Source organism: Amblyomma americanum, chromosome 1 (genome assembly GCF_052857255.1).
Source record: "Amblyomma americanum isolate KBUSLIRL-KWMA chromosome 1, ASM5285725v1, whole genome shotgun sequence".
NCBI lineage: Eukaryota > Metazoa > Arthropoda > Arachnida > Ixodida > Ixodidae > Amblyomma > Amblyomma americanum.
Genome location: NC_135497.1, coordinates 205,965,357 through 205,978,639, shown reverse-complemented (window position 1 = coordinate 205,978,639; position 13,283 = coordinate 205,965,357). Strand labels below are relative to the sequence as shown.

The window sequence follows — 13,283 nt, the reverse complement described above, 5'->3', positions numbered from 1 at the left end:
TCATTCCTTCCATATTAGTTCTCATATTTCTCGGTTCTAATCTGAAACTTCGTTCAAATGCGTCCTTCAAAAATTTCAGTTCTGCCTTCACTTCATCTCTGATAACGTGGAGCAACAAAAATGCAGCTTAAATCAAGCTAGCAAAATAGCAGTGACAAGATCTGTGCACTAAACTGCAAGCTGTAGCCGTACTAGTTTCTGCATACAGCGCTGCAACTACCGGAATGCATGCTCAGACACAAACAATTAATCAATAACAAAATCCACAACAATGCCGCTGGTTCTGCTCGTAGGGTAACCGTTTGCATTAAGTTATCTTTCAGAAGGCCAGCAGTAGCTCTCGAATCTGGCACAATGACTTCGCTTCAATAATTGTGTTATTAAGTCAATTTGTGCAGTACTGTAGAGAATCTGGGCACTGGTGCGAGCATTAATAAAAGCTGTGGACCTAATGATGCCCCGCACATTGCAGGTTTAAGCAAATTAGAACAGTAAAATGCGTTATGTGCTGTTTGCAACATTAATTTAGATAAAGGTCGGTTCCTCAACTATGACGTGCGTACCATAAATTATTATATCGTAGTAATTAAAATCGATGTAGATCAAATATATAATAAAACATGATAAATGACTAACTGCCAGCTATTACTAAACGCAGAGACCACACCCCTACGCAGATGGTAATGAAAGGGTAAATACGGAGGTGCTCTTTGTTGCGAAAACAATAACGTATCTGAGGCAATATGTGAGCCTTGCTGAGCGAACAATAGATTTAATTCGCAGGCACATTTCTACGGCATATCGCACACGCTTTGACTAAAGTAACTTTAGGTTGGACACCATTAGTATACGGAGTGATGTCTTTCAAATTCCTGTGATTCGTACGTTGCAGTCGCCAAAACGTCCCAATGGTCCTTTTGAAAAGAAATCGAAATTGTCCCAGCATGAAGTGTGACAAAACAACTTCATGAAGAAAATAGAAAATAAAGAGATCACGTTAAGTACTAAAACTCTCAAGCGACAAGATGCCAAGGAGCACAGGTAATATTGGCCCAACATTGGAACCGTATTGACAAAGGCCGGCCCTACAAAGGACCATGATGGGACCATCCTGTTGCAATATTGGACCAATTACCTGTGCTGCTAAGGATGAGATCAATTTGAGATGTGACTGAAAGTTTAAGCATGCGTTTTTCAAGAACTGTAATTTGTAGTTTTTGCCCATGAATCTTTACAAAGCTTTTAGTAGCCTCAATAGAAACGCATTCGGCTGTTAATATTTTGGAGTTCAAAGTAAGGATTTTTCACCTTGCCGTAAAAATTAAAATAGCGAGCGTGGTTGAACGCCTACCGTCGGACCACTAAACTATGGGGAAGAATGAGTGCGCTGTGTGAACGACATAATTGGACGGCGGCGCTTCTATGCGTGTACCATGCCTCTGCTGAACTGGTTTTGCTGCTGTGCTTTTTGGTTTGTTATGGTATGCTGGTGAACTTTCTGTAAAGCCTGTCTTGCACAAACGGCCATTCATAAGCATGCAATAGTTTGGCTCACTCCATTGCCTCCTTCAGCTTGCATTCCTTTGACCTACAGACAATTGGTGAATGGCCCTGATAATAACGTCCATTTTGCGACGATTTTTCATTCTGTATTTAGTTTAATGTCATAGTTGTTCAGAAACAAAACTTAGACTCCAAAATTTAGTTTGTTAAGAGCGCAACATGCCCACAAATGTGACTTCGTCCTTCTCCACGCTAGAGATGCGACATATTTGATAACTGAACATTGTAACAAATTGAGCGAAAGACCTAATGGCTGATGATGCTTACAGAAAGGGAATAGGTAAAACAACTTTCACAACAATTAATCTGAGACCGACAGTCCGGACTTTGATGCAATTAGTTGTGATTAAAATATGTAAACAAAATTGTACCATTCCCTACAAAGATTAAAAAGCCGCATCGGATCCACTTAAAATCAACGGTGAGAAACGGCGGGGTGAAAAGTTCTTCAAAAGTGAGCTTTTCCTCTTCTTATGTGCATTACGAAGAGGAGGAAAAGGAAAGTCAGTGATGCTGCTCACTTGTTTCTCAATGCATGCTCTGAAAGTAGGTATTGCAAATAATTTTTTTCTTCACTATGCAGTAGACAACGTCTCGGTCAGTAAACGGTTCAAGATAAAATACAATGGGGCTCCCTTAGGCCAATCTATGGCCCTATGTACGCAGTGCAAGGAAGGGATTTGTAAGCTCTGCATATCTGTCAATCTGTTGATAAATTATTGATATCCAACAAAAATTAGGCAAATGTCAGCTGTTTTGTGACAGCGAATGGTCAGAAATACTTTGCAAAAATTATGCAAGGCCCTAGAAAAGCAGACAGAATAATGATGAATCATTATCTCTGTGCGTGCACGGTGGATACGAACTTCTTATTGGCTGGCTTTTTGTTCTCTAGTTGTTGCTTCTGTTTTAGCGCGTTATTTTTTTTTGTTTCCACGGGGGGGGGGGGGGGGGGGGGTTGTGTTAACAGCGTATACTATGTGCTTCGTTTTCTCCCTTAGGATATGTGCACTCTCGTGAGGCTTGTATCCTCTCTTTCAGCAAAAACAAAATGTCGCTGTAGAGGTGTTGAACTATGTAATGCTGTGTATGATAGTGAGGGCAATGCTAAGCTAACCACTATGCGCACTGCCCCGGCAAGCGGCTGTTTCAAATACAGCCGCTGGTGGGGCTTTTGAGACCCAGGTTGCCCCTCGCGAGCAACCTCTCGCGGCCAATCATTAATTTAACTGCCGCCCGCCACAGTGGGCTTCGAAAACTGCCCTGCACTGCCAGGGTGGGCAAGTTGTGATGATGTCACAAGGTCACGTCATCTATTTCTTTTCTCGACAAGCCGATGTTACCGAGGTTGCCGCTGAACTGTACAATTAACGCTGTCGCGTTAATAAGCAATGCAGTGTTGGTTACAGCCATGGCTCAGCGACGGCGCTACTATATCAGAGACACATCGATCTTTTAGTCGTGTGACTCCCTTTAGAAGACAAACAGCTTATTCTTTAGGAAGGTACTGCGTCTTGTTTTCCTGTTTTTGTATTATTATCTACTACTTGTTTGTTTTTCTGGTGGGACATGGACTTTGCTTTATTTTGCATTTAGTCTATGGTTTCGTTTTTGTCATTTCTAGGACAGAAATTTTATAAACAGGTTGATTGCATTAATATGCATACCGTGCGCTGCTCTCCTGCACTACGTATGTTTATTCCCTTGCTGGCTATGGCCTTACGGAGGCAAAACGGTTCAATTTAGCCATACGGCTCGAGAATTCGCCAAGGCTCCGTGGACATATGACCGAGTAAAATAATTTGTGGATGGCTGCGACCTCCTTACTCTTTGCGGAACAGAGCCTTGGAAACGTTATCACTACTGGCAACTCCCTTAAAACTTAGGAGTTCAAGCATTTCATTGCTGTACCCGTTCATGCTCATCTGCTTCTGTATCAACTCAGCTACGCTTTTCTTGACCCTTCTGTATTACGTTGCTTGTTATCGATAACATTACAAACGAAACATGGCTCAGGAACAACGGCGCGACACATGTAGTGTGTTCAGCGATGTTTTAGAATGGTGAGATATTTCATGTCTCGCTGTCAGCTTTCAAGAGAAAGCAGAAAAGTTACTACCTTTAGTGACAGCCTTAAACCTATTCTCGCAAGTCATTATTTGCAGCCTTGCTTATCCCCCATGACGACGTTCTCGTGGATTTCTAAGGAGCTAGTTTTTTTTCTTTCTTTTGATATTTCATCCCAGTCTCCCGCTATTAATAGATTATTTTGTGCAAGGTTCTCTTAAGACATGCGAACGTTTAAAAAATTTACTTTCATTTATACAGAACTTTTTTCTTTAATCTTAACTATTTCAACGTATCTTCGTCGATCTAATGGCCTTCAGCATATATGTAGTATCGTGAATGCGACAGTATCGTAGGTGGAACATAGAATACAACGAATAGCACTCCTACACGACGTCTCGCATACCACTTTTTGTGTGTGCTCGTAGGTGCGAGAATGTCAAATAAAGAACACATTTTAAGTACAATAAACCATTTATTGGCGAAAGTTGTCGCTTCTGCCTAAGCGGCGAGATATATAAATGGTATTGGGGGGGGGGGGGGGGAGGGGGGGATGATATGTGGTATAAAGAGAAGAGAACCGAATGGGCACCGTAGTACGTGAATGGCAGAGGCCAGCAGAATATTGAATCACTCGGACTCGTGTCGTAAAATTTTCTGCAACGAGTTTTTCTTCCACTATTTAGTACGAAAACCGAGAGACATATTCTCGAATTAGCACACACGCTGGGTGAGCCTACAAAGTGATAATGAGTGAAACACCGAACTTATGCACATCTGTAAGTGCTTTTTCTCTTGTGTTATGCACCGATTAATTTCAATTTTCTGGAGTGGGAGATAAATCGCATTTCTCAAATGGTTGATCTTTGACATTGAACACGTGTAGTGCGTTGTCGCTGAGGTTGCTATAGCTTTACTTTCCTTTTCGTTCCGCACTTACATTGCACCACCATACCCGTAAGTGCTTCAAAATAATACGTCGATTGCTGGTTTGGCACAGCTGTTTTGGTATGCAGTTTTTCTCTCATTTTTTATTTGTGCTTCAGGCAGAAACAACGAGGCATAGTGTGCTCTGGCGTATACATTCCTTTATTGTGAGCGCATCCACTATGGTAACGGCAGCTGTAACTTGATGCGGGCATGCCAGCGTAAGCAATTCGTCGTAATGCCTGAGCTGGAAACAATATTGGCGTTTTAGGGCATGGCACTCGTCTTGCCGGAGTGATCCCGCCAATCTTGCGTAAAATCCTTTAAGCGAACCAATCTGTCATAAGAACCAGCCGGGAGGAGCAGCAATCCTTAAATGAGTGTAGCGTGCTAGAAATGCTGCATCTCGTGCAAGGGATTGTCGCTGTTGGACTACCATATTTAAACAAAAAAAAAAGCTAACATTTTCGTAGGTTTCTTTAGAAAATGCGTACATTGTTCTAATGGATGAAGGGGGAGCAGAGACTAATTATTGCAATATTGTTCCTTGGAGCACGTGCACTGAGCTGCAACTAATCGTCATAAACGAAGGTTCACCTTTATAAAAGTCTGCTTTGTGGAGCAAGCTGGCAATTTTCACTTGAGCGGTTGGGAATTTTTGCTGAGAACAATTTGGATTTCATGCTGTTGCAAAAGTTGCGAATACGCTATCAGCACTTTCGAGTGTTGAGAACTATTAAAGTGCGTCAGCTCCTATACAGGCTTGCGGTTATCATGTGCTGTTAAAGATCTGATGTAAAAAAATAAATGGTGTTCCCAAATGGCGCGAATCGTTTCCTCGCAAAACTTTGCCCTGACACATGCACATGTTTCTCGCCCCTGCTCTCGCGTCCCGTTCTTGTGGGAAGGGGAAGAAAGCGCGGCCCGCTCGTCGAGGGGAGGGCAACGGAGCAACTCGACGACAGAAGCCTCCTGCCGCGTGTCGCAACCACGTGAGTGCGTCACTGCGATTGCGGTACGCGGTCGGCGGCGAACCGCCGTTGGGCGGCTGGCCGCCGAGTTCCGCGGAGGTCTTCACTCGAGCGAAGGCGAAACCGGCAATGCGCCCGCGTGCGTCGTCGGCGCATCCTTGATGTAAGCCCCGATTTATGCCGCCTGTCACTCTTGCCTAGACCCACAACCAGTTCTGTGCAATTGTGTTGGAAGGCACCGCGCCAGCCTGCTTTGTGGCGAAGGAATGAACCGGAACAAGAGCGTCCCGTTCGTTTCTTCTTCCATTGTTTTTACCTGGCGCTGTGCGCAAAGTCCGCGCATTCGACGTCATTTCTCACAGAAAGGCGCATCCTCACTTTCTCAGCTGCAACAGATTTCGCAACAGTGAGCGAAGATTTTTGAAGCGTGATGGATGTGAAGCGTTTCGGGCTTCATTCTTGCTCGTGTGCCGTGTTGGGAGCGTCGTGAATTAAGCACACCGCTTTTAACTGCGGGTTGGGAAGCCCAGCGTCCCTTCGCTAAAAGTCGGGGAAATAGCAATTACGTTGCGCTGCTTGACAGCGAAATATATAGACACATGAACTTCCTTGTCGCTGCTCTTCCAGACTTCGCAAAGTGTGCATTTCAATTAGTGTTTTCTTAACGCCAACAGCAGACCACTCAACGTCGGCATCTCTGGCACGTATACAGATAAAATATGTGATGTTATGAATATATTTCGTTCATGTAAGATAAAAAAAAAAAGATTGAGCGAAGTGTGCCAGTGTCAGACTATTTATAGTGCTTGTTTCTTTTGTTTGCACTTTGTTTGCCTCACGTTTGTGCCTGTGATAACCAATGTTAAAGTAATTTTTCTGTTTATTAGCTGCCACGTTCACTTCCGTTTTCCACATTTAATTGAATCAATTAATCGCGTTTTCCTGTCACTAGCTTTGCATATGGGATATTTAATCCTCTGTGGTTCTTAACAGATTATTGTAAAACACAGCACATATTGCATGTTACTGGCATCGGCCCTTTTGAGATATGTTTTCAGCCAAAACGCGTAGGGTCCTAAGCAGGGCGATAAAAATCCCGGCACATTTCCTTACTAAAAGCATTTTCGGTGGATAAGCGTGCCTTCAATACTATAGCATCCCAGCAGTGAAGCATGACAAGCTGCTATTTCTTCCGTTAGCCCTGCAATAAAATGCCGTTAAATGACAGCTGTGTCGCGTTTTCTCATCAGAGAGTCCAGAAAAAATTTTACTTTAGAAGCTGCGCGAAAATAAGAACCTATTGTTGAAAAAGTTGTAAACAACTAACCAAAGATAGGTCAACATGCCTTCACTACCATTCGTGAACATTTCAAGGATCTGAGGGTCTAAGGCCGCATGGATGCTTGCTATAATTCAGACATGACCATTGTTACCTGGCTAACAATGAGCACTCTTTGGTGCTTTTATCGACGTCATTTTTCTTCACCTGTAAACGCGAGTTTTGTGCAGCTTTTTGGAAATACTTATTTGGAATTCTTACGGCCAGGCTGTTCCCGAAAATATTTCGATGTGTAATGGGGCGGTAATCAGTGATGATGTGGCCAAGTTTTAAAGATTGGCGATCTGTATAAGAAGTCTTTTCCGTCGCCATAAAGTTCTTAGAGTTTAGAATGAACTAACAAACGATAAAATACCATCCAACATTACTGGAAAATACAGCTCACACCAAGCATAGCAGCCCCTCATTCATTTCATTCACTCAGGTCCGGTGGTGCTGGTAACTGACTTCCGAACATTCCTTGCACTGCTTCAAATGGGGATTTTCAACGTTTCTAGTTATCCAGTTCAGACCATTCTTTTGTATCCTGAGAGATTTGTAGCGATACACAGCGACAAATATGCACTGGCTTGCACCTGAGTCCCATTCTTCATTCAGAAATAAATCAAACCATTTGGGAAGCCAGGTTCTTTTTAAACGCAGCTGCAACGCGCGGTCAATAGCTGTGCTCGATACCTCTGCCAGCTGAAGAAGAAAACGCGGTCTTTAAGCATTCAGATTTAAGCGCTCGGGCCGATAGCGTCAAGACCGGTCGATTCCATTCAGGGCATATTCGTGGCATTCTTTCAATGTGATATTTTTCGTTATGCCCTGAAAGAGTGTAATAAGTAAGTAGCTACGCTTTGTTTCCAAAACTTCGCGCACACCACCCGGACAGTACGCGAGAATAGTTGTAATTGTGCGGAGCAAAATAAGCCAGTCAGCCTCAGTCCGAGAGGGAGCAATCGGTGGCTCCGTTGCTGCAGTTTTTACCGTTTTTTTTTCTGCTATCGATCGCCAAGAACTCCGGGAACTACGCTTGTTCGCGCGCTCACACGCGAAACAAGAGTCGTTTCCTGGATTTTTCCTTTTTTTTTCCCTCGCATTTCCTTTTTTTTCCATTGCGCGCTGGGGCAACCGTAGGAACTGCACACTTCTGCGAATAATACGCGTGGCTTCGCGCCTCGAGCAGTGAGCCCTGGGGAGGAGACGGCATAAATCTCATTTTCCTTTCTCGCTTATTGATATGAAATCCACCTCAGGCGACGAGAAGGCGCCAGACTGCTGCCGTTTTATTGTTCGTTCTCTTCCTGAGGCGGCGAAACGCGCGCACAGCAGGAGGTGCAAGGAACGCAGCGATTCTTCTGAACTCTGCGTTTCCGCATCCGATAAACAAAAAACCTTTTGCGTGCTTTGTGTGCCGATGAATAAGCAGTGCACTGAGGTGCAATGCCTTCCAGTTGTGAAGATAATGCCATGTTCCGGAAAACAATAAAGGGTTCGTCTTTTCCCCCTCCATTTTTAAAATTTTGGTCCTGACAATAGATATGCGCTTGCCGTCATAGGTGAAATGTCTAAAGCGGACTACTGACTATTCTCTGCAAGGTATTTTCTTAGAATAATTGATAAGCGTACTTCATTGCTCTCCGACTTTTATTGCAGTCGATTCTCAGGTTCACGGTTCGGGTTCCTTCTTACGCAGGCTATGCTGGAGTGTCAGGATGAGCTTGAGCTTTGCTTCTAGCATTTGGAGCGCTTCTGACGACCAGCAGTGTTTAGAAGCATAGAAACCACCTGTTATGAAATCTAATGATCAGGCACGTAAGAAGTGTTGGACTAAGATGCCTCAGTCACTTTCAGAACAGACGGGCGAGTTGAAATAAAAACTTTAGGCGCCCAACAACAATATCAAATGCGGCTCCCTTAGGAAGAGAGAAAAAATTCTATGGTAATTACGAAACACACAATTTTCACACAGCACGAAATTTTCTTAACCGCTCATCATTTCTGTGTTTATCGCTCCGACCGGACGATAAAAGAAGGCGGCGGTGTTCATCTGCTTATTAACAAACACTTACGCTCTCAGCATATTAGTGTTATTACTAACTTGGAGATAGCATAGGCAATTATTGAAATAAATTTCCAAAATTTATAATTAGCGCATGCCATCGTTCTCCTACTCAATCTGCCTCCTTTGTTGACGAATTACAAGATGCGATCAACATCGTCATAACTCGACATCCTTTCTTGCCTCTGTTTTTGCTTGGCGATTTATATTCCAAACATAGCATGGAAAAACGAACCCATTATCGTACACCCTTTTTCTACGTTACCAAAAGATTTTCTCGACTTGTGTACATTGTTCACTTCCAGTCAACTCATAACACAGCCTACCAGAACCACACCACAAGTTGCTAGTACTCTTGACCTACTGCTAACAACTCGGCCCGAACTTATTTCGAACATTACTTATTTACCTCCCCTGAGCGACCATTCGGGGCTACAAGAAAGCAGATTTTGATTCCATTAACAAAGATCTCTCTATATTTCTTGATACTTTCCTCACAGATTTCGAAGACTGCAGTGTGCAAGCGAACTGGGACATGTTTATTGCTAAAACCACTGAATTCACAGAAAAGTTCATCCCTACATACACTGCTCCTTCTAACGGTCATGCTCCCAGGTACAACTCTTACATAAAGCGCTTATGTAACAAAAAAAACGTTTATACAAATGAGCTAAAACACCTGCTAAGAGTGAAAAATGGGCAGCCTACAAACGTGCATCTAATGACTACATCACAGCCCGTAAGGATGCAAAAAAGATAACTTTCTAAAAACACATTGCTATCTATGCTATCTACTGACACGAAAAAGGTTTGGCGCATCATTAACCCAAAGCATGACAACATGATAACTCTTGTTGATGACGCTGAAAACGTCATCCCGCCTGCCGATTCTGCATCCATCTTTAATGAGACTTTTACACGCAACTTTTAGAAACACACCCATGCCACTCATCCAACTACACATTCTTACGACTTTGCTGTAATGTACCCTTTATCCATTGAACCAGTCCGAGAAGAAAAAGTAATCACATCACTGAAACTTTCATCTGCTCCTAGCTGTGACCTAATTAATACAAAGTTTCTGAAAAACACTAACTCATATTGTTCTGTTATACTTTCAAAGATTTTTCAGGAATCACCTGACAACGGTTCACTCCCTGCTGAATGGAAGGTTGGGAAGGTAATTCCACTCCACAAATCAGGTACGAAACATTGCCCACTTAAATTTCCGCCCATTTATTTAACCAGTATACCATTCAAAATTCTTGAACATATCCTCTTTTCTCAGATTGCCAACTTTTTAGAAGCGAACTCATTTTTCTCACAATTTCAGCACGGCTTTGGCAAAAACATATTCATGGGAAATCCAACTAGTATCGTTCACACATAAACTGCACCTAATACTTGATCACTCTTCAGTAGCTGAATTAATACTTTTAGATTTTTCAAAAAGCGTACGGTAAGGTGTTTATAGCTTATTTATCTACAAACTGCATCAACTAAACCTTGATCCCATAGTTCTGTACTGGCTTCAGGTTTTCGTGACTAACGGCTCGCAGTCTGTCTCAGTTAATGACGTAACCTCGAAGCAATGTCCAGTTCACTCGGGTGTACCACAAGGCCCCCCTCTGTGCTTGGTTCTCTTTTATTTCTCATTTATATTAACGACTTACCTTCCTGCGTCTCCTCCCACATTCACTTATTTGCTGATGAGTGTGTACTTTTCACCGAAATAACTTGTGATGACGTAACCAGGCTCCAATCAGGCCTTAACGCTGTTTCTGCATGGTGTAAATTGTGGTTAAAGGAATTCAATGTTAACAAGTGTAAATTTATGCGTGTGTCAAGAAAGGCTAACGAAATTCCTGTGTATTCTCTTAGTAACGCACTGTTAGATCCGGTAACTACTTACAAGTATCTTGGCCTTCACATCACCTCTGATCTAAGTTGGAATGTTCACATCGCGCACATAATATCGAATCCTCACCGAATGCGTGGATACTTACGACGCAACTTTTCCAAAGCACCTTCCTCTTTAAAAAGTAGTAGTAGTAGTAGTAAAGACTTTTATTCGACCATAATTTATAGGCCGAGCATGTCGACCGCCTGGGCGACCAGAAGCCGCTGTTCTTCTTCCCCTTCAGCGCCAAGCCAGTCGAGCCAGGTGGCGATTCTTTAAAAATACTCCTTTATAAAACTCTAATACGGCCCATGCTCGAGTAGGCCACGTCAATTTGGGATCCAGGTCAAACAGACCTAACACAGTCATTGGAAACGGTTCAGAATAATTCTATTCGCTTCATTCTTTCTGACTACACCAGAACAGCATGCATCAGCGCCATGAAATCTAGGCTTAACTTGCCATCCTTCCCATCAAGTCGCAAAATTTTTCGCCTGTGGCTTTTTCACAAATTATTCTGTCACCCGCAGTTTCGTGCCGAACTTATCTCACCACATCAGTACGTATCGCCAAGACTAGACCACATTCATAAGGTTGGCATCTATTTCTGCAGATCAAAAACTTTTTTCCAGTCATTCGTATCACGCACATCGAATGAGTGGAATCACCTTCCTTCTTCCAAGGCCACTATCACCGATCATAACTATTCAAGAACGCTATAGCTAACATTTTTTAACTAGGATACATTTTATATTGCGTCATGTTTTTCTCTCTCTTCCTCCTGAAAACCTTAGCTAACAATGTATATGTAGGAGTCATGTTTCTACCCTGTCTGTTTCATTAACTCCAGTTTGCTAAATTGATTTCATTTTTTGTAACCACTCCCCTTTGTAATGCCGTAGTGGCCCTGAGAATGAAACGAATGAACGAATGAATAACGAATGAAAAACTAATTAAATAACGAATGAAATGCTGTGGGAGAGAAAGTGCTGCAAAGCAACGCCGCGCCACCTTCGGGCTTCTTCGGCAGCGCTTCGCGTCACTGGCATACAGCTTCTCAACACGGGGTAACTTGAGGAATTGTTAGCCTCTAAGGACGAGTCACGTACTGCCTGTTTTCTTACCATGTTTGAAACAGCGGCGCGTACAGCGCAAAAATTATGTAGCAGCCCTAACAGCGTGGCAGCGACAACGACAAAGGACAGCGCAGATTAGCGGCTGTCAACCTCCTACCAGCGGCAGATAAGCCGTCGTAGTGGGTTGAGATAAGCTCTCTAGCGCAATATGCAGATGAACGTGTCCCCTCTGGTCGCGGACACTTCTCTACTGGTTGCTTAGCGGGAGCAATTTTCAGATTGGCGCTTTCGTCGCGAGGGAGGGAACGCTCATGAGCCTCAGGTGCACACATTAATGGCTATGGCGACCAGCGTTCCCTTGTCGACGTACCGCACCATAATGCGGCGAAGCTTCTCCGTGTTTTGATACAGAAGCATAAAGCGCTTGGCTGCTCCCAATACTACCAGCCAGACAATTGTTGTAATGGTATGTGCTGCACGAAAACCACAAATATCTACCATGGGCTTCATCTTATCTTGGGAACAAGCTGTGATAACGGGCAATATTATGATAGAGAAGGCACTTACTGCTAGTAGAGGAAGAGTGCGAGCTGTGCATATAAAAAAGTTTTCGAAAGAGATCACAAGGTATGCGGAAATTAACAAATTTTCGCATCCAATCACGAAGTGACGGAGAGCACGTCGCAAATCTGTCGAACTTCAAGTTCAAGACATTGGATATTTCACTACTGCGACAGGCCACTCACGCTATCAACTTGAGTTAAGTTAGTAACCTTTTTAACAAAGACTGCCTTTAGGTACTGCGCTGAAACTCGGTCAATAAGTACGCCATAGTAGATGACTGCCGGTGCATTTCGAACACATGCGTTTTTTTAAAGCGTTACGAGGAGAGTCTGCATCCATGAATAACACACGCTTATTACAGATTTTTAACTCTGGTGGCTGTAATCACAGCAATTTTCCTCCATATACCATTGTGTCTAAGCTGAAGGTAGCATTTGATGGAGACAATAGTCCTCAGCTGTGCAAAGCACGAATGCGAAATTCAAGAAACGCTAAACAAAAAACTCAGACATTAAGTGGCTCCACGCTCATGACGCAACTATTCAACACAAAATTAAAACAGCTGAGAAAAGGACAGCACTGTCCAGACGTATAATTCGAGATGAAGCCCTTGCTGAACATCCCAAGCGAACTGCTTAAGTGTGACAGAAAACAAAAGGGCAGATTGAGATTTCCGGAATGAACTATAGCTGCTTTCATTATAAGGAAATCGGCATTTTATGATGGTTTCAGGCAAAGAACCAAGTGCGCTTGGCACTCTTACCGCCAATATTAAATAAGCTGACATCTGGGCCCCAGGCTTCTTACGTTTTGTCCTCAAAACTGGAGA

The 13,283-nt window shown here is 43.2% G+C and overlaps 1 long non-coding RNA gene across 2 annotated transcripts in view; it reads left to right on the top strand.

The window, feature by feature from the left end:
- Positions 1–5,546: 5,546 nt before the first annotated feature.
- The window catches only part of LOC144094819 (uncharacterized), a 46,807-nt gene continuing 39,070 nt past the window's right edge, over positions 5,547–13,283 (top strand). For both annotated transcript variants that reach the window (XR_013306590.1, XR_013306588.1), the window contains exons 1-2: positions 5,547–5,691; positions 10,038–10,116. This is a non-coding gene — a long non-coding RNA (uncharacterized LOC144094819). The remainder of the gene's footprint in view (positions 5,692–10,037; positions 10,117–13,283) is intronic.